This window comes from Ascaphus truei, chromosome 1, assembly GCF_040206685.1.
Source record: "Ascaphus truei isolate aAscTru1 chromosome 1, aAscTru1.hap1, whole genome shotgun sequence".
Classification (NCBI taxonomy): Eukaryota; Metazoa; Chordata; class Amphibia; order Anura; family Ascaphidae; genus Ascaphus; species Ascaphus truei.
The window spans coordinates 162,973,343-162,995,136 of NC_134483.1; the positions used below are offsets into that span (position 1 = coordinate 162,973,343).

At 47.6% G+C, this 21,794-nt stretch overlaps 1 protein-coding gene across 2 annotated transcripts in view; it reads right to left on the bottom strand.

Moving 5' to 3' along the window:
* SMARCA2 (SWI/SNF related BAF chromatin remodeling complex subunit ATPase 2) overlaps positions 1-21,794 on the bottom strand; it is a 194,923-nt gene that overhangs the window by 167,088 nt on the left and 6,041 nt on the right. Inside the window, exon 1 of one of the 2 annotated variants that reach the window (XM_075597215.1) lies at positions 8,400-8,576. The exons of the other annotated variant lie outside the window; for it this stretch is intronic. The gene's annotated coding sequence lies outside the window, so the exon portion shown is untranslated. Of the gene's footprint in view, positions 1-8,399; positions 8,577-21,794 lie in introns of those variants that run through there. 2 annotated transcript variants of the gene reach the window in all.

The window sequence follows — 21,794 nt, forward strand, 5'->3', positions numbered from 1 at the left end:
ATTCAGATGACCGCTAGCCCACTTGGATTTAGAATACATTACAGATGTAGCAAGACTTACCGTCTTCAGTACCGTGACAAGGCTCGAGATTACACCCACAGAAACACAGTTGACCGCGGTCACCGCAGACAGCCAACAGAATTATTTGTGGGGTTTATTTATTGAAATTACAATTCAGTATGTGTCCGGCAGATGGCACCCTGAATATCTTTGTCCATGCCCACGGTGAACGACACTTAACAGGTGTTTCTATACGTTAACTGATTTCAGTGGCGAGCTGTCAAAATCCAACTGCATTTGGCTGGTTTGCAATACAATGTTAAATCTGTCTCTCTTACCAGCTGTGCTGTGTTCAGGTGTAAAATAAATAGTATTTCTGTACCGTACGAGCAACTATTTTGAAAAAAAATAACAACCTGTATTAAAAAACAGTTTACATCTGTACTTAGATAATAAAAAAAATGCGTCTGGGTTTTCAAAGTCAAAATCCAGTTTGGAGCATTATCAATTGAAATTCCAATCCAGAAATATGTTTGGACCCAGGACTACAGCAAATATTAACTCGTACAGAATAGATCAAATTCCACACTGCATTCAGCTGGTTAGCAATACAATGCTAAATCTGTTTCTTTTAAAAAGCTGTGCTTTCATTTCTCTCTTTAAAAAAAAAAAAATAGAAATATATTTCTATTAGTCGCTCCAAAAGCCCCAATTATAAAGATTAAAAAAGTGCATTTTCTGCCTATGGTCTTTTTTTTCTAAGTGAGAAGCAAGGGGTTTCCAGAGCTTAACCCAGTTCGTTGCAGCTCTGGGATTCCCTACTTCCTAAGACACTTACCTTCGTAGGTGATGCTGGTGGGCGAGCAATACGGCGGTTTAAAAATGTCAGAAGGCCAATAGGAAGCTGCCACATCACCCGTCTCAGCTTCCTACTGCCACATGGGACCTTTAAACAGCCATGAGCCATCGGCAGCGCCTACGGAGGTAAATATTTTGGGAAGCAGGGTTTCCCCGAAGTTGAAATTAGCGCGGTTCAATTCCAGAGATCACCTACTTCCCACCTATGGGGAAGGAGATTTTTTTTCAAGGGAATAGTAATAATATACGTGGGCAAGAAACCAGCGTATTTTTCTAGTAATTGAAACCAACAGGAAAAGCATTCAATCACTTTAAATGCTTCCAGATTACCATACGGTCAGCTGCTACAAGGTACAATGGCAATTCGATGGAGAAGATAAAAAACAGACTACTTTATCCCAAATGTTCCGTTTCCCTTAAAAATACTGAATCGGGTCTCAGGACACACAAAAACAAAAAATGAACAGAATTCTATGGGTTTTTGTTAATATATCTATTTCAACACAAATGTGTTTTAAATACAAAATCCAGAGTCCCTTCGTTAAATCTTAAGGTCACTTACATCTATTCATTTAAAGATGCAATACCTCCACAGAAAGTTTTCCAGGACACAGATAAGAAAGCAAAACTCTAATAAGAATTGAGCACATGAATTGTAGTTACTTTTTAAAAAGTTTGTCTTTGAAGTTTTTCTTTCCCCTCACAGTCTCACTGTAATTTTCTCATTGCTAAATACTGTACATTTAAAAAGACCACACGATATCAGCATAGTTACATGGAACTGCACATGTAAACAGGTAAGAGAGTGGAGTACAATAATGCATGAAAAAGGGGGGCAAAAAAAACACACTGAATTAAACAACAGGTCCAGTATAGCTCGATTCAACTGGCTTCAAAAATATTGTAGTCCTGTGTTGTGTTTAACTTCAAACAATTCTAAATTTAACAGACAAAAGCCACTTTGACTATATTTTAGAAAGAGTTGCACGATATTTATGCTGGGGAAAAAAAGAAAATTAGGAAGAGAGGCTTCCTCAAAATAAATCTATTTCTCTTTAAATAGAGTTGAGCTTGAAGTTGGCTTACGGGAGGGGAGCGTAATCTTTTTTCCCTGCGCCCCGTGCCGGTTGTGCCCCTCTCCGCGCACCCCCACCTAAGCTTGGCTCCAGCGTTCTGGGTGTCATGACGCCACGTGTCCAGAAGCAGTCTGAGCCAAGGTAAGTGCAGTTTACAGAGGCCTTCGCCACTTCCCGGGATTTAAGTGCCTCCAGGAAGCGCGTGGGGCCTCTGTAAACCCAGCGCCCCGCAGACAATCTCGCCCCCAGTTTGCGCACCCCTGGCATACGGCAAAGAATGGCCCCAGGTCAGATGGTCCTTTAAATACAAGCATTTTTCTGAAATGTTGGTTAAAGTTGCACACTTACAAATTCCACAACAACTCCCAGCTAGGCACCTGTGTTCCAGTGCTAACTAACCTGGCAGTCATTGCCGCAGCGCAACCTATGATAGGCTGCACTGTTGCTGGTCGCCACGGTGTGTGACAGGTCGGTCATGAGAGGGACAGAAAGAGGGGGAGTGAGGCAAAGTTTTCCTTGACAGCCAACAGCCAAGCACTGTTCTCATTTGTCCCAGTGCAACTTAATTTGTGGCCGTGTGTTTAAATTCGGACTGGCTCAAGTTTGATGTTTGTCCACTCGTCATTAATTATTATCTAATACTACCCAACGGATTTATTTAAAACACATACTATATAGAATTTTGAATGAAATGCTGCTTTCTTAAAGATTTTGAGAAGTTTTCATTGTTTTTTCATTTGCCCAAGTAAGGCTACGCTTATAGTGCCGGCGACGGTGACGTGAGGCTGCGGTCGCTGGAAAAATCAAATTGAGATGACTTCCAGAGATCGCGACCAAGCCGTTGCTCTGCGCTTACTACAGCTCAACCCCGTTATAGCGCAATACGCTTATAACGCGGTGTGAGCATGGACCCCAAATTTTAAAAAAAAATAAAAAATTATAAATTATTTTTTTTTTGCACACTGCCACTGCCACTGCCACTGCCACTGCCACTGCCACTGCCACTGCCACTCTCTCTCTCTATATATATAATATTACATGGTTCTAAACCAATTAAATGGTTGATTTATAATGGTTTTCATATTTGTACTGAAATATTTATAGTATGTCAGTGTGTGTGTAAGTGTGCGTCTGTGTGTGTATGTGTGTATTGCACAACAATGGACATAAACTCATCTTACAATTGTACTGTTCTTACTATTAGCACGTCTATATTTTAGTATGTATGTGTGTGTATGTGTGTATTGCACAACAATGGACATGAACTCATGTTAGAATTGTACTGTTCTTACTATTAGCACGTCTATATTTTAGTATGTATGTATGTGGAAGTGTGTGCATTGCTCCCCTCAGCAGTGAGCAAGGGCGGGATGACCATGCTGAAGCAGGCATTCGGCACCCTGAACTTCGCCCCGTACTCGTGCGGTTCTGACCCGCTGCTGTATCTTATGTGCCATCTGCAGGGGCTGCGAGGTGAGTGCCTGTACCTCGGGCCTGCTCCCAGCTCACACCCCGGTCAAGAGGTCCCGGGGAGCCGGTGACAGGCAGTGGCACTGTGCTCCTGGCAGCCGGTTTGCACATGCGCGCCCATTGGCTGGCGTGTCCCCCGGCAGTGATCAGGACCGGGATGAGCATGGCGGAGCACGCACTCGGAAACCTGACATTGGCCCCGTACTTGTGCAGTTCTGGACTGGTGCTGCACCGCACGTTCCGGCTGCAGGAGAAGCGAGGTTAGTGTGTGCGGAGGCCGAGGGCTCATACTTCTGCCGTGGTGGCAACTCACACCCCGGAGCAGAGCTGACATCGGGACGGGGGGGGGGGGGAGCGGAGCTGACATTGGGAAGGGGGGGAGTGTCGGAGCGGAACTGGCATCGGGGGGGGTGTCAGAGCGGAGCTGACTAGGTTGCTCGGGGGGGGACTGGCGAGGGGGGGGGGGGTCGGAGCGGAGCTGGCAGGGGGGGTTGATCGGAGCGTGGCTGGTGGGGGGGGGGGGAAATCGGTGTGGACTACTCGGGGAAGTGAGGCTGCTAGGGGAAGTTACGGTGGCTGCTGGGGGACGTGTAGGGCTGCCGGCCACCTCTTCCCTCCCTCCTCCCGATCGGGCGTGCGACGGCCATTTTTTTTTTTAATTAGCGCGACCCCGGTTCTAGCACGGTCGGATCGGGTGGCCCCCGAGGACCGCGCTATAACGAGGTTGAGCTGTATAAGCAAGCGCACGCGACGGCGACAATGCATTTATTTTCACGCGACGTCGTGTCGCTGGCACTATAAACGCAGCCTAAGAATGAGTTTTTGAGAAAGTTGTCCATTATATGCCACGGCAACCAGGCGCGCAGTATTTTTCCACCCCTATCTTACTGCATTTTTCTTTTTCTTTTTCTTTCTGACCTTTGTAATTATTTCTAATGTATTACTCTTCCTTGAGTTGCTATAACAACCCTTTAGAAAGCCACAGCCCCATCTCTTTTGAAACTGGCAGCCATTTTTGCGCGCCCTGGAAAGCAGGATCTTCGCCGATCAATCACGGGAGAACGGATCAATTGGCAGCTTTGCTAATTGCATTGCCGTAAATGTAAAGAACTGCTGCATTATAAATGTAAAAAAAAAGCATTTTAAAGACATACGTAAAAAAATGTAGCAAACCAAAACTGAGAGACATCTTCACATCTTTACTAAAAAAATAAATAAAAAAAAGTTATGGCACTTGGGACTTCAGCTTTAGAGATGTGCAAGATGACCAAATGTAACGGCCGTCTAATGCGTTAGAATTTAATGGATGACGCAATTGCCCCATTGGGTACATGGTATGGGTTGCTATTTTTATAGAGCAGCCTCAAAATATTGTGTTATAGATTTCCCACCGAAGTGCTACATCTGCATGTCCTACCTAGTTGTATCTGCAAATGTTCTTGGAAAGTGAAAGGATTGATACAGCACAATCAACAATTAGATATAGATATATATCTTTATTGGTTACTTTTAACCCTTTGAGTACCGGAGCCGCTCTTGAAAGTGGTCATGTGACCACCGCAGCCCTCAACATAGAAAATGAAGAGGAGTCCTCTTCCATTCCCCTATGCTTCGGGTCACGTCCTGCACGCCATGGGAACACAGGACGTGATCGAAGCTGAAAAATAGCACTCCTTGGGCATGACGTAGCTACTACCGATTATATGCAGGGGTGCTCAAAAGTTTTCTCCCTGCGACCCCCTGCCTGCTCTCATCCCCCACCCCCTTCTCGGCTTCCGCGCCAAATGACATCCGACGCCGAAATGACGTCGAAGACCAGGTAGGAGAAGTTACAATGCCTTGGGGGAGAGCGCGGGGCCTCTGGTGCGCCCCCCACTGGAAAATCTTGCACCCCCCAGTTAGCGCACCACTGTCTTACAGCACCCAAAGGGTTAATGCAAAGGCAAGACACAGTGAACATAGTTCAGGGGAGGTGGAGAAAGTCCTAACAAAGGGGGATTTTGCATTGTTTTCTACCTTTGTATAGTAGCCCTTAAGTTTTTTTTTTGTAGTTTGTGCTGTAACCCTTTCTTTTTTTTTTTTTTTTTGCATTTTTGGGGACATTGGATACGGTTCATCTTGGACAACCACTCGAGTCACCATTTGACAATTCAATTTAAAACTCGATTACACCTTCAGTGCGGAGTGTAATTTTTTATATGTGAACATTGGAAGTGTGACGATTTTCGCCACTATTCACCAAAGGAAGAAAAAAAAAACTGCCTTAATATTCTTGAACTTTGGGTAGAAGTTGCTCCGAGTGACATTCACATTTGAAGGATTTTTGTGACGTATTTGACTAATAATGTCCCCCATTTTCAGAGATGCTCCCTAATGTTTGACATATCTCTAAGCTAGCAGTCTTTCCCAGTGACAGCATCATAGCCAAGAGTAATTTGACATTTATTAAGGGCCAATGTTCTGAGGCTGGGTTGCTATCCTATGTGAGTAGGATTCATTGCGGTTTCAGCAGTTTTTACTACACTGCACTTTCTCTCTCCCATCTGGGATTTTCCTGCCTCAAAAAAAGAACAAAACACGTAGAAACAGAATTTGGACACCTAAATGATCCACTTAGTAAAACGGTTTTCCTTTGCAGTATATCTAATCAGGATTTAAATCCCACCACCATCTCCTTGTGATCCTAGACACGTTACTTTATGCTTGTCACCAGTAAATTAGACTAAGGCCTCGGGCATGGTCAGCGCTTAGGCGCTGACCTGTGCTGTGGCGCGCTGCTGCTCGGCAGTGAGCCCCTGCAGCCGCAATGGGAACGGCTTTAGCAAGGGCTCGCGCACGCTTCCGCAAGAGTGCGGAAGCGTGTCTTAGCCCTCGTTCAGGGTGTAAGCTGGAGGACTCGGAGGGAGGGCGGGAGGCAGGCAGTGCGGGAGTTTGCTGGGGGATCTGTGTTTATCCCCCAGCAGACTTTTCAGCGTTGGGGAGGGGGCGGGGAGGGGGCGGGGAGGGGGCGGGGAGGGGTTACACACGGCAGGGTAAGTATCCAAGTTGCAGTCATGAAATCATTCTGAAGAATGATTTCATTGGCTGCCTTGGTCCCTGTGACGCTGCGGCAGCTCCAAAAAACGAAATTTTCGTTTATTGAAACTGTAGTCAGCTTCAACTCCTGGCTTCGGAGACAGGGCGGTTGCTACCCTGACAACCAGTATTCAAATTGAATACTTTGTTTCTCACGGCAGCACGCACGGCAGCACGCCCTCCCTCCGAAGCCAGCACCCTGAACGAGGCCTTATAAAAAAAATTAGATTTGGCGCTCACGGGAGCGCAGGGCCGGTCACGTGAGCGGTTCGCCCAATGAGGGCGAACCAGCTTCGTGACGTCACAGCCCCCCCCACCCGACACGCCCCCGGACCAAGGCCAGGGAAAGCACCCGCTTTCCCTCAGCCTCCGTGCGCCTCTGCACGGCTGCAGTCCTATGTATGCAGCCTAAGCTCTAGAGAACATTAAATGGCTAATACTGTCCGTGCTCTTCCATTTAGACTGTAAGCTCTTCTGAGCAGACTGTGAAAACTACTTCATATGTTGTTTGCCTTATTATAGTAGGGTACTTTAATGTCACTATTGTTTATTGTCCTTTATGCTACATTACGGGCACAAATACACATTAACTGTGGTGACATAACAATATAAATATATATCCTTTATAAAGGATTTAATCCATAATAAAGCGCATAAGGTGTGCAAGAGTGGGTCATATGAAAGTCTGTAAAGGCAAGGGGGGGGGGGGAAAGCACAAATTCTAACAATATTTATATGATTGCTGCATTATGCATTGCTCTCCCCTTACACCGGCAAATGGTTCTCAAAAGCAATGTCTCCTCACACACCACATTTTTCTGCATATAGTGACCAGTAATACTTTGACCAGAAAAACAATGCCCCTTAAACCCCCAGATTGGTTGCACAGTGAAGGCCACATGGTGCCAGGGTTTAAAGCATGGTTAGCAGTGTGAAAGCCAAACTTAATTTGTAAACAAGACCAGACCCCTAAACCAAGGGCAAGCGAGATAAGAATCAAGGAGACACCCTTGTAAAGTGAGGGGCCTGCTGGTCATATATTAGAAAGGAGGTGACATTTTACACAAGCAGCACACATGCCTCCAGGCATTACACATCTCCACTGCTCAGAGCAGCTGCTTCCACATGGAGAAATCCTGCTAAAATTACTACACAGCCACACTCACTGGTTATAAAGGGATTATTGGGTTTTACAGTTCCTTTTACATATTTAAAATAAATAAAATAGTGGAAAGTGGGTAGAAAGACGACACGAACAAAAACAAGAGCTAAATATTGTTCTTGAGGCAGTTTCCCAGAAGACAAACTTCTTTGCCAGAGGCAAATATAAGGGGGGAGGGGGGAAAGGGGCCTGATCGCCCACCCCCAAAGAATAGGCGCACTTGGTGGAGGCGGGGGTATCATAATATTTGACTTTGCTATGTGACTTAAGAACCCCTTCAGCATCAGAGTTAAAACAAAACACCACGCATTTGTATTTCTCGGTTTTATGGAGCATTGGAGAAAGCGGGTCAGACATTTCCTTCTGTCTACAACTTGAGCATGGAGGGGGAAAGGGGGGAGATTATACCTCACTAGGGAGGCATGAATCCGAAATATGCAACGTAAAGCAGCTTGCACATGTCTGCAGCCGGTAAAGGTGGAGCGGGAAGGTGCCAGGCCCCCATAACATAAGTGGGGGTCAGGGAAGGTGCTAGCATGGCATCCCCGTGTACAACCGCCACTTGCTCACTACACCAGCACATTTAGGAGAGGAAAGCAGGGGGGAGCCATATTTACCCCCTCCCTCCTCTCTCCGGAAAGTTTTACACCCGATCGATGGCCGGCACTGGGTCTAACGTGTGCGGGGAACGGGAAATAAATAGGAGAGGGGGCCCTGGTTAAATCTAGGGGGGAGGGAGAAGTAAACAAGATGCCTACCTGATCAGCAGACCCGGGTGTAGGGGAGGGGGGAGATCAGCAGAGCAATGTGCGTGTCTCAGTGTGTAGGAGGGCTGCTTTCCTTTCAGCTAATGTGGACGTAAAGCTTTAGGCCCAGTTCCTGTCCCTCCTCCTCCTCTCCGTCATGTCATCGTGATCAAACATGTCTGTGTGTTTTCCCTCTGACTTCCTGATTCTGCTCCGGCTGATACACTCTGCCTGCTCCTGCCTCCCTGTGTATATGTGTATACTGCACACTCACACATATAATAGTTATATTTTCATATATATATATATATATATATATATATATATATATATATATATATATATATATATATATATATATATATATATATATAATATAATACAAACACCTGTATCCAGAGATCAAATAATACACAGCCTAGATACACACATTTTACACAAAATGAATAGACACTCAGGTATTTTACACACAAGCCTAAAAACAGTACTGTGCTCAGATACATCACATAATGCCAGTCTTTCTACACACTAATTTTATTATTGAACCCACTCTGTTTTTTTTTTTGTTTTTTACAAAATGCTGACCCACACACTGTCCAACATGGGAGCTCAGATAATGTCCAACAAAATATCAGCCACACATTTTATTAAAACACACATTTTATGAATAAACACAACTTGGATATATTACAGTATGCAGTCATATACATACAGTACAGTGAGTAACAGAGGAGTTAAGATAATGTCCAACTCAACTACGTCACAAAATCATCACACATTTTATTAATGCCACAAACATTAATAAATACTTTTGAGTACACAATTAGAAATTTTACAAAATGAGAGCTACTAGCTTAAGGTAATGCCCAACTTCTAAAAGACACAAATATAACACGCACGTTTTACCAAAAAAATGCATACAAAGGGGCCTACGCATAAAGAATTGTTTTTGAAAATGAATTGAAATAAGGCATTGCGTAACAAAATAAAAACTTTCTCACCTAAAATGATTAGTTGCATGGGTTTGTATGTTATTATCCATGTTCTTTGGCTCACGTTTTTGCTATTGTATGGCGTGCTTCAAGTTCATACATATCAATGCATGAAGACATGTTTGCGTCTACTTGGGTTTGTCTTTTACAAAAAAAGTGAACAGACAATTTTGACTCATTTCTGGTGCACAAAAGTGACGTATATATACTTATTTTTTACATACAATTTGCATATGTGGGTTTTATACATTGGTGCACCAAGACACATTAATTTGTTACACACATTGACGTTTTCTAAATACAGACACAGACAAGCACTTTTACTGCTGTGCGGAATGGGACATTTGGTCGTGGCATTGCAATCAAATGGCTGCCGGTGCTTTGCTGCAAATCACCCCGCCACAGCCGATCCACCGTTTGAATCCCCGCCGCCGGCCGCTTCGAAGGTGTTTTATTACTGTTTAGGGCAGCGGTGCGCAAAGTTTTGATCCTGCGCCCCCAAGCCTGCTCACCTCCCGGCTCGAGACCCCCCTCCTGCTCAGCTCCGGCGTCAAATGACGTTGCAGGGTCATGTGACGTCACGTTGCCATGGCAACACGTCACCGAAGACCAAGTAGGCGAAGCTGCAGAGGGCTCACTCGGTCCCCCGGCATTTAATTTAAATGCCCTGAGGGAAAACACGGAACCTCTGTAGATGCCGCCCCCCGGGAAAAGGTTTTAGCGCTTACCTTAGCAGTGACAGCTTCCACCGGCGGGGAAATTCCCTTCTACACAACTAAATCCTTTCACATGCATATTTTACAAAACACAAACTGAATACGCACACCCACTTTTTGACAAAATAACAGACCCACACAAAGACAAAAGCAGTGCTGTATATAAAAAAGAGAGAGCCTCAGATAATGACACACATATTACAAAATCCACACCCACACACAGAGGCAGTGTTGTGCCCAATAAGATGGTACAAAAATGCCCAGCTCATCATAAAAAAAAAACACACATTTTATGAATGCATCTCTTTAAAAAGGGCAACCCAGTGCTTAGAGAAGCTCCCAGCTAATGCTACACAAGAAAACAAATACACTACAATACACATATGTAGCCGGGACCCCCTTTTTCACCTTTGGTATGGGGGAGGGGGGGGGTGCATAGAGAGAGTACTCCGCTAGGGAGGCTCCGCGTCATGCAAGACTCCATGTTCTGGTTGGCATCCGTAAGGTCTAACCTAGCCAGAGGTTGCGCTTGCGCCGACTTGTTTTGCCAAAGCCCGCGAAGGAGGAGAGTTCTAATTGGAGGGAGGTAGCGAGACACCTGTCCCAGTAGCACCCGCGAAGACCCCGTGATAGGATTGAGCCAATGGGTTGAGTTTTGGGAGGAGGAAAGGGAGGTGGTTGCGCGCACGTTGTGTCAGAGCTGGCTGGAGAGGAGACGGAGCTTCGGTGCAGGGGAGGTTTACCGCCCCTGCGTAGGCCGCATGCCCCAGGCCCAGTTAGGCCCTGAGTCCCAGTAGAGACAAGCCGAGCTAGGGACCGCCATAGTGAGGTTCCAGATTCCCGTTAGTACCACACGATCGGAGCTGGACTATTCTAATTGGCGGGAGGTCTGGGCTCAGACCCCGCTAGTCAACCACGAGTGTCCGGGTGGGATCGTCCTGGATATCCACGTGGGTGTGAGGACGATACCTACCTCGTACGGAGCCTTTGTGAAGATTGTAGCGGTACCGGGTATCGGAGTACCCGGCAGGTATTTCTACAAGTGCACCAACGGTACCATCAATTCATTCGGGACACAGTGGCTGCGCAGTCACACTCATATATACATACATCTCACTCACTGTAGGGTGGGAGGACTTATCCCTTGGGGGATTGGAAACGGGGTGGGATCACCCGGTGGAGGGATACGGGAGGATTGGCGTCCGCCGTGACGCGAGTAGAGTGTCTCCGCTAGGGAGGGCCGCTGACCTGTATATGTGTAAGAGTATTCATGCAAGTAAAGTCGATTGGTTAAGTTATTCTGCCGTGTGTTGGTATTTACCGTGTATACGTCCTGCGAAGACCCACTCCCCCTCTGGCGGGAGCTGTCGCAGGTGGAGGCGCTGCACCCGCTTATAATCATTACGCGCGTACACCAGGCTCTCCGTGGCAGAGACTTAGGCCCTGCGAGCCTACAGGTGATACAGCATATAGTAGCGGCTTGCGTTCTATAGGAGACAAGGCTACATTTGGAGGCGCTGCTGAGATCTTAGACCTGGGGTGCCCCTTCGAGACTAAATTGTGCCGCCATGGCCCTGCCTACCCAGCAAGAGATACGCGACTGGGCGCGCCAAATGCGCACGCCTGCCCGTCGTGCCGTAGCAGTGACCAGAGTATCCATGGCCTTACCCGTAGAGACTTTGCAAACGGCCTTACGACAACTACCGGGTTTTGCCAAAGCCCGCCTGGTAGATGTACTCATAGAGTCTTGGTCTAAGTGGAACACCTTGCTTGTGGACTGTCGGCGAGATCTGGTAGTACTCGAGTCCGCCGTTCCCCAATATTTACCGCTGCCCGATGCACCGCCTGGCGGCAGCCCCTTTGTCTACCCCCTTCGAGACCCCCCCGTAAGAGAGCTAGATGAGGACGACCCCACTCTTCCCTTCGCTCACTATCCCGAGAGCGAGGTGGCTAGTTGCCGGTCAGAATCCAGTTCTCCCAGGTCGAGCGCATCTGCCGAAGCAGGGGTGCATAGTGATATGCTGCAGAAACTCAATGACAAGATAGACCAGTTAACCACCCCCATCAGCTTACCGCCGCTAGTGGAAGCACTTACTCTAGCCACCCATGCCCAAAGCAACCGGAAGTTAAAGGCTTTCTCGGGGACACTCCCTGTGCCTACCGGGGAGGATGGGATAGAGACATGGAAGGAACACACTCGGGGAGTAATGGAAGAATGGTCGTGCACTGACGTGGTGAAACGGCAACGGCTCATGGAGTGCCTGCACCCCCCAGCGTCCACCTTGATCAGTATTCATCGATAACAGTACCCCGAATTAACCTCTCGCATGATGATCGAGTTCCTAGTGGAAGCTTATAGCGCCAAAGAGGATGATGGCGCCCTGTGGGCCAAATACTACGCCATAAATCAAAAGGAGGGGGAAGATCTGTCTGCTTATATACACCGAGTACAAATCTCGCTCGGACCGTTGTTGCATCATAAATATGTGACGCCTTCTCAGATGGATGAATATCTCCGTAAACAATACCTCCGGGAGTCCAGCCCTACTCACCCTATCGTTAGCATGATTCGTGACCACTTCACGCGGGGACCCTCCCCCTCGTTCATCCAACTCCTGCAGCAGGTCAAAGAGCACGAGACCCATCTGATGTTACACTCCCCTCAGAAGGCAAAAACCAGCAGTAGCATTAAACCCAAAGGGAGCGCTGAGAAGGAGGAGCCCCCGGACAAACCCGCCCCCGAAAAGCCAAAATACGCGGGACGGTCCTCACCCCCGTACGACCGCCGTGCCTACACCAGGGATATCTCCTGCTACAAATGTGGAAAGTAGGGACACATATCGTACGACTGTCGGATGGGCGAATCTCGGCACCGGAGCCCCTCCCCCAGGAAGTTCACTCCCCAGGCTATGGTTTGCGGGGTGTATGCGACCGATACCGACATGCCCGGGACCCCGCACAGTGGAGAAGATTCGGTGGAGGATGGTAACCGTGTGGGACGGTTGGCGTTGATCCGGGTACTAGTGGACGGAATCTACTCCTCTGCTCTACTAGACACAGGGTCCCAAGTCACCATCATATATCGGGGGTACAATGACCGCCATCTCCAAAAGCGGCCTCTGAGACCAGCCGAACATATCAAGGTACGCGGTCTAAGTAATGATGACTACCCCATCGATGGCCTGGTGACCGTGGACCTAGAAATACAACAGCTCAACACGGGAAAATCTCACCACTTGAAGGTGGACGCCTTGGTGTGTCCGGAACCCAAAGATACGCCCAAGTACCCAATCATCCTCGGTACGAATGCTGATATTGTGCAGGCCGTCATCCGGGCCTACTTACACAAAGCTAACGAGCTCCCCATGTCCAGCCTGCAGTTACAGCTGGTACAAGCCGATCCAGCCCCTCCCAAAACCCCCTCGGAAGACTACGGGCTGTTGTTCTGCGGACGGGGCGGATTGACCCAACTTTTTCCAGGAGAAACTCAGAGAGTCCCCGCTTGGTGTGCCTACGCTGATCGACTAGACGAAGAGCACCAGTTCTCTTTAGAGAGCACCCCCAAGGAGGATGTACGCAGGGGATATCGCCTTGTACCCGAATTCCGAAGTTGGCCTACCGCCATTCCCCGTCAAATTTTTGTAATGGTGCAGAATCTGTCGCCCTTCCCCATGGCCATCGATGTGGGTCAACGGATTGGGAGGATATATCCTGTCAGCTCCGTGGAGGGAGCCGTGCAAGTGAATACGACCAGAGTGGAAGATCCCGGGACACCACTAGACTTTGACTTTGGCTCATCCGAACTGCCGGAAGCCTGGAAGGAGCGATTACGAATGCAACTGGAGAAAAGACGAGCCGTGTTCTCTACCAGTGAGATGGATGTGGGGTGTAGTCGCAATGCCTAACACACCATTCGGATGAGGGATGAGAAGCCTTTCCGGGAACGTTCCCGTCGGCTCGCTCCCCGGGATGTAGAGGATGTGAGGGCGGCTATCAACGAAATGGAATCAGCCGGGATTGTCATGGAGTCACGAAGCCCTTACGCCTCCCCCATTGTAGTCGTGAGGAAGAAGAATGGGACCGTGAGACTATGTGTAGATTACCGGACGCTGAACAATCGGACAGTACCGGACCAGTATAACCTTCCCCGAATAGAAGAAATCCTGGATACTTTACACGGGAGTCAGTGGTTCAGTGTACTGGACCTTCGGTCAGGGTACTAACAAGTCCCTATGAGCCCTAAGGATCAAGAGAAGACAGCATTCGTCTGCCCCCTAGGGTTTTACCAATTCACCCGTATGCCCCAAGGCATATGTGGGGCACCTGCCACCTTCCAGCGGCTAATGGAAAAGACTCTAGGGGACTTGAACCCCCGAGAATGCCTGGTGTATTTAGATGACATCATCGTCTTCGGGAAAACCCTGGAAGAGCACGAGTCTCGGCTCTTGAAAGTGCTGGATAGACTACATCAGGAAGGCCTCAAACTCTCCCTGGATAAATGCCGGTTCTGCCGAACCTCCGTAACGTACGTAGGACACATCGTGTCCGGTGCGGGAATTGCCACTGACCCCGCCAAAATAGAAGCTGTTGTCAACTGGCCCCGCCCTGAGAATGTGGGAGATTTGCGCTCGTTCTTGGGGTTTTGTGGCTACTATCGCAGATTTGTGGAGGGGTACTCAAGTAGGGCCAAAGCCCTCAACAGCCTGCTCAAAATTTATCCGGTGTACGCGGGCCAGAAGGCCAACCCTGCTAGACAACCTTTCGGGGACAAATGGATGCCTGAGTGCGAACAAGCCTTTAAAGACTTAAAACAGAGCCTGAAGGCGGCTCCAGTACTGGCCTACGCCAATCCCGAACAGCCCTACATACTACATGTGGACGCTAGTCTGAGTGGCCTAGGGGCCGTGTTACATCAAAAATACCCCGAGGGGTTACGGCCCGTTGCATATATCAGCCGCAGTCTGACTGCCAGTGAGCAGAATTATCCGGTGCACAAACTCGAGTTCCTAGGCCTTAAGTGGGCCATTGAAGACAAACTTCGGGACTATCTGTACAGGGTGTCGTTCGAGGTACGGACCGACAATAATCCGCTCACCTACATCATGACCTCCGCCAAACTCGATGCGGCCGGGCATCGCTGGCTAGCTGCTCTCTTTAATTACAATTTCACCCTGAAATACAAACAGGGCCCTTGAACATTGGAGCGGACGCCCTGTCTAGGCGACCGGGGTTGGACACTACCCCTGACGAAGATCAGTGGGAAGAAATCCCAGGGCCAGGAATAAGAGCTCTCTGTTGCACCGCCGCCATCATAAATGATCAAGTAGCCTTTTCGGAACTAAGAGTAGCCGACTCCCTAGGGTGTGCCTCCAACGCTATACCCGAAGCCTATCGTGACCCTAGTGGAATGCATGTTACTCCCGACAAGATTATCGCCTGGAAGGATATGGTACGATATCAAGAACAAGACCCGGTCGCAGGGGCCATTCGTTATGCCATCCGACACAATCGCAGGGCTCTCCTTCGCCAGACTCCGGGGGATGTGGGAGGTATACTGATGCGGGAAGCGGACAAATTCGAGATACAAGAAAATCTATTATACCGAGTTGTAGAGTATCATAATCACCCGAATTGACGACAACTAATGTTGCCAAAACGACTACAGTACCTGGTATTGAAAGCTCTCCATGACGAACATGGTCACTTGGGGGTAGATAAAACTTTTGGACTTGTGAGAGAAGCCGTGGAGCATCACTGTCGTAGGTGTGTGCGGTGCATTCAGTGCAAGACTTTGCCCACTAGAGCTGCCCCAATGGGCCACCTGAAAAGTACGGGCCCCATGGACTTAGTCTGTATGGACTTCTTGTGCATCGAACCCGATAACCATGGCATAGGAAACGTGCTGGTCATCACCGATCATTACACCCGCTACGCTCAGGCCTTCCCGACCAAAGACCAAAAAGCCATTACGGTGGCTAAGGTACTCTGGGAGAAGTACTTCATGCACAAGCCCCTCAAGGGAAGAACTCAGCGCATCAGACACCGATAGTCACTCTCCCATGGGAGTGACCGAACAGCTGTTAAGAAGGAGTCAGAGAAATGGGCAACCTCCAATGAGGATGGCCTACGATCAGTTTGGGGCACCCCATTATGAGGCTCAGCAGTGGGCTCGCAATCGAGTTCAATCTCTTATTGTGATGTTCAGTGAGATATACAAGCTGATTTAGAGAACAACGTTTAGCTCTTTTTCATTATATAATGTTGTGCCTGTTTAGCGTTGTCCAAGCGGGGACGTTGGAATCCACAGGGGGGAGGATGTAGCCGGTATCCCCTTTTTCACCCTTGGTATGGGGGCGGGCAGGGGCGCATAGAGAGAGTACTCCACTAGGGAGGCTCCGCGTCATGCAAGACGCCATGTTCTGGTTGGCATCCGTAAGGTCTAACCTAGCCAGAGGTTGCGCTTGCGCAGACTTGTTTTGCCAAAGCCCGCGAAGGAGGAGAGTTCTAATTGGAGGGAGGTAGCGAGACACCTGTCCCAGTAGCACCCGCGAAGACCCCGTGATAGGATTGAGCCAATGGGTTGAGTTTTGGGAGGAGGAAAGGGAGGTGGTTGCGCGCACGTTGTGCCAGAGCTGGCTGGAGAGGAGACGGAGCTTCGGTGCAGGGGAGGTTTACCGCCCCTGCGTAGGCCGCATGCCCCAGGCCCAGTTAGGCCCTGAGTCCCAGTAGAGACAAGCCGAGCTAGGGACCGCCATAGTGAGGTTCCAGATTCCCGTTAGTACCACATGATCGGAGCTGGGCTGTTCTAATTGGCGGGAGGTCTAGGCTCAGACCCCGCTAGTCAACCACGAGTGTCCGGGTGGGATCGCCCTGGATATCCACGTCGGTGTGAGGACGATATCTACCTCGTAAGGAGCCTTTGTGAAGATTGTAGCGGTACCGGGTATCGGAGTACCCGGCAGGTATTTCTACAAGTGCACCAACGGTACCATCAATTCATTCGGGACACAGTGGCTGCGCAGTCACACTCATATATACACATACATCTGACTCACTGTAGGGTGGGAGGACTTATCCCTTGGGGGATTGGAAACGGGGTGGGATCACCCGGTGGAGGGATACGGGAGGGTTGGCGTCCGCCGTGACGCGAGTAGAGTGTCTCCGCTAGGGAGGGCCGCTTACCTGTATATGTGTAAAAGTATTCATGCAAGTAAAGTCGATTGGTTAAGTTATTCTGCCGTGTGTTGGTATTTACCGTGTATACGTCCTGCGAAGACCCACTCCCCCTCTGGCGGGAGCTGTCGCAGGTGGAGGCGCTGCACCCCCTTATAATCATTACGCGCGTACCCCAGGCTCTCCGTGGCAGAGACTTAGGCCCTGCGAGCCTACAGGTGATACACCATATAGTAGCGGCCTGCGTTCTATAGGAGACAGGGCTACACATACATAGATTTTATGGATGCTGAACCCCATGCTCACAAGTCGCACATTTATCAAAGTGCAGACCCACACAAATAGGCAATGTGTTGTTGATTCAGAGATAATCCTCAGCGCTTCTCATTTAAGACAAACACATTTTGCAAAACACACATATTTACATTGTGTAAATGCAGAAACCATTCATTTTAGAACAATGCAGACTCACACACACAAGCATTGTTGTGCCCAAGGAGGAACTCAACTAATGCCCAGCCCTTCATAAAACAAACATACACATTTTACATAACAGATCTCAAAAAAGTTTACATAGACCCACAAAATACATTTTAGAAATATGGTCCACACAAAATAGTACACTCATTTAAAATATATACATACATTGTACAGTATAAATACAGACATTCAGGCAAGCTTTACAAAATACACTCTGACACATACACCATGTTAATACATACACATTTTATACATTACAGAACCCCAAAGCACGATATAAACACAGATGTATTATACCGTACACTCACAGTGACAAACACGTTTTATGAATACAAACCTACCACCTTTACTATAGATGAAAACTCATACCTGTATATGCTTCCATCAATCCCTCCCTTGTCAGTGGCCTTAAGATATATATATATATATATATATATATAACTTTGGCAAAGAAGAGGTTAACATGAGTGTACATAAGAAAAAAATAACAAATGGTGTATTCAATGTACACCTATCCAATTATATATGTGTGTGTCTATAAATGTATATACTTGATGTAGAGGTATCTGTACCATGTTAGCCGAGCTTAATAATTAAAAATGAATAGACAATACCGTTCTGTGGCTAACGAAATGCTTCTATTTGTGCGAGCTTTCGAGATACACTGAATTCTTCGTCCGGCGTTGTTACAATGGGTAAAGCAAGAAAGGGTTTTACTTAAAAACGGTGCATCCTGGAATGTATCTGTGTCTGAAACCTATCCCTCCCCCCGTGCAGTATGAGATTTATGACTTAAGGTGTTAAATGGTTCCTGAATGTTAGTGATGTATGAGTATGTATGTATGTGTGTAAATATTAATTTATAAAGAGCCCCCGGTATATACAGCACTTTACAAAAGTTGTGTGTGGGAGTGTATACCAATGGTGTGGGTAGGTGTAGACATGTAAGAGGGTGTTGCATTACTATTACTGTGTGTAGATACTATGTGGTCCCTATTGGTATATAGGGATAGAATGACATTGTACGTATGTATGTGTACATATGTATGGCCACCTTCAGATCGTCCCTCCAGCAATGTCGTGTACCTCATCATGTGCATGAAATGCCCATGGGGCTGCTACTACATAGGTGAGACGGGGCAGGGGCTAAACAAGAGAATGAATCTGCATCGTCACAGCATCACACGCGGTACAAGAGACGGTCCTGTCGGCGAACATTTCTCTGATTCTGGCCATAAGATGAACGATCTGAGGGTTGCCATACTCAAAGGTAATCTAAGAACACCGAAAGAGAGACGGCTGCATGAATACAAATTAATGCAACTGTTCGGGACACTTAGCGGTGGCCTAAACCGAGATCGTAGCCTCGTGAGCCACTACACAAGAGAACTCTCTTCCCATGAGTGCTAAAGGCCATCTCTATACATACTGCGCTATATGAATGCACACACAGCTGTCTCTTACACATACATATGTACAATGTAATTCTATCCCTATATACCAATACGGACCACATAGTATCTACACACATTAATAGTAATGCAACACCCTCTTACATTTCTACACCTACCCACACCATCGGTATACACTCCCACACACAACTTTTGTAAAACGCTGTATACACTGTGGGCACTTTATAAATTTAAATTTACACACACAGAGACACACACATACACATACTCTTACATTACTAACATTCAGGGACCATCCTTCAGGGACCATTTAACACCTTAAGTCATAAATCTCAGACTACACAGGGGGGAGGGATAGGCTTCAGTCAGATACATTCCATGATGCACTGTTTTTAAGTAAAAAACCTTTCCTGATTTATCCATTGTAACACCGCCGGAAGAAGAGATCTAGAAAGCTCGCACAAATAAAAGCATTTTGTTAGCCACAGAACGGTATCGTTTATTCGTTTTTGATTTTTATATATTATATATAAAATAAAAAAACGAATAGACGATACCGTTATATATGTATATATATATATATATATATATATATATACAGTATGTGTGTTTTTCTCCTTTTATATATATATATTGTGACAGAAACCAGGGGTTGGTAATAAACTCCATATACAGGGCTCCCAGGATACTGAACAGTTTCTGTCCTGTCTAAGCTGAACAGGGCAGCCTCGTAGTACAGGCACTCCATTCCACAGTTTGTCTGCTGCCTGTTTTCTGTCACCTGTCATGCTGATTAGAGTTCAGGTATATAAGACCTGTTTCCTGTTTCCTCTGGGCCCCGCCCAAGAGCCTGGAAGGCTGCTGAACTGCAGAGGGGTGAGAAAGCCTCTTTCCCAAATCGCTTCATTCATTCTGTTAGTTTGTCTAAAGACTGCAAAGGTACTTATTTTGTTGGTGGAAGTGGACAAGCCACTTCCAACTCTGAGTCAGGGACATCTAAGTTTAAGTTATCGCTCAGACGAGCAGCTTTTTGTTTGGCTTTGTTTTCTGTTTAAACTGTGGCAGTCTCAGTGCCTGGGACTGAATAAACCAGGCATAGCCTGTTTAAAGGAACAGTACGTGACGTCTCATCATTTAACCTACCCTAAAAGACCGTGTTCTAACAGTCCCGGACAGACGGCGGAGCCCCGGAGTAAGCCGTTTGTCACATATGGTGGAGAATGCGGGCAGAACACTAAAAGGTCTGGGGGTTAAAGAACTTTAAAGAAAAAAAAAGAAAAAAAAAGGTTTTTTTTCTCTCTCTCCAACAAGATGGAAGACGTGGTGAGTGCGCTGGTACGCAATGTCGCTGTCCAGAGAGACGCGAATGAAGCCCTGCAACAGGCGAATGCAAACCAGCAAGAGACAAACCGCTTGCTGAAAGAGGAGCAACAGCGGTTCGCTCAGGGCTTACAGCAGGAACTCGAGATCCTGAGGGAGACTATCAGTAACCTTCCACTGGCAGCGGCAGCCCCAGTTCCGAAAATGACCAGGGCAAGCCACTACCTTCAGAAGATGGGACCCTCGGATGATGTGGAAGCCTATCTTCTCACGTTTGAACGCACGGCACAGAGAGAGGGATGGCCAGAAGCTGAGTGGGCTGGTCTAATCGCACCCTTCCTAAGCGGCGAACCCCAGAAGGCTTACTTTGATCTAGAGCCAGCCGAAGCTAACGTCTATGCAAAATTGAAGTTCGAGATCCTCGCCCGCCTCGGCGTAACCACGGCTGTTCGCGCCCAAAGGTTTCACGCATGGTCCTTCACGATGGATAAAGCCACCCGAAGCCAGATGTATGACCTCATCCACCTCGCCCGGAAGTGGCTACAACCCGAGATCAACTCAGCAAGCCACATCGTGGAACGGTTGGTCATGGACCAGTTCTTGAGGAAACTTCCCTCTGCCTTACGCCATTGGGTCAGTCGGAGTGACCCCCACAATGCGGATGAGCTTGTGGCCCTCGTAGAAAGGTACAATGCAGCAGGAGAGCACCCGCAACCCACAGTCGTGGAGCAACCCCACTACCCGAGGTTCCAGGACTCTTCCAGAGACGGTAAAAGGGTACCGGGGTTAAGGGGAGCTGAAGAGCGGCGACCACCTTCACGCAGCACCAGCAACAGTGGTTCGCACACTAAGGGCAATAGCCAACATGGGGAGCCGGGAAAAGGCTCTAAGTGGGACACAGACTATGTACCTAAATGTGTAAATTGTCATGAGAGGGGCCACACAGCAAAAATCTGCCCACTAAATGATGAGCCCATGCAATGCAACAGCGTGGAACCTTATTCGCTGTTGTCCCAATGTATGGGCCCTAGCCCAGAGGACCCCTTGAATAACCATCTGTGGGCATTTGTAAAGGTTAATGGTAAGAGGGTTCGGGCACTTCTTGACTCTGGGAGTATGGTCACACTAGTGTCCGAATACCTATTGCCCATTAAGAAGAAACAGGTAAACAGTTCACAAAGAGTGGCAATTTGTTGTATACATGGGGATAATCATGAATATTCCACTGTTGATGTTTTTTTTGAAACAGAATTTGGTTCTTTAGATTTCAAGGTGGGTGTTGTACCCAAACTGGCACATGATGTGTTAATAGGG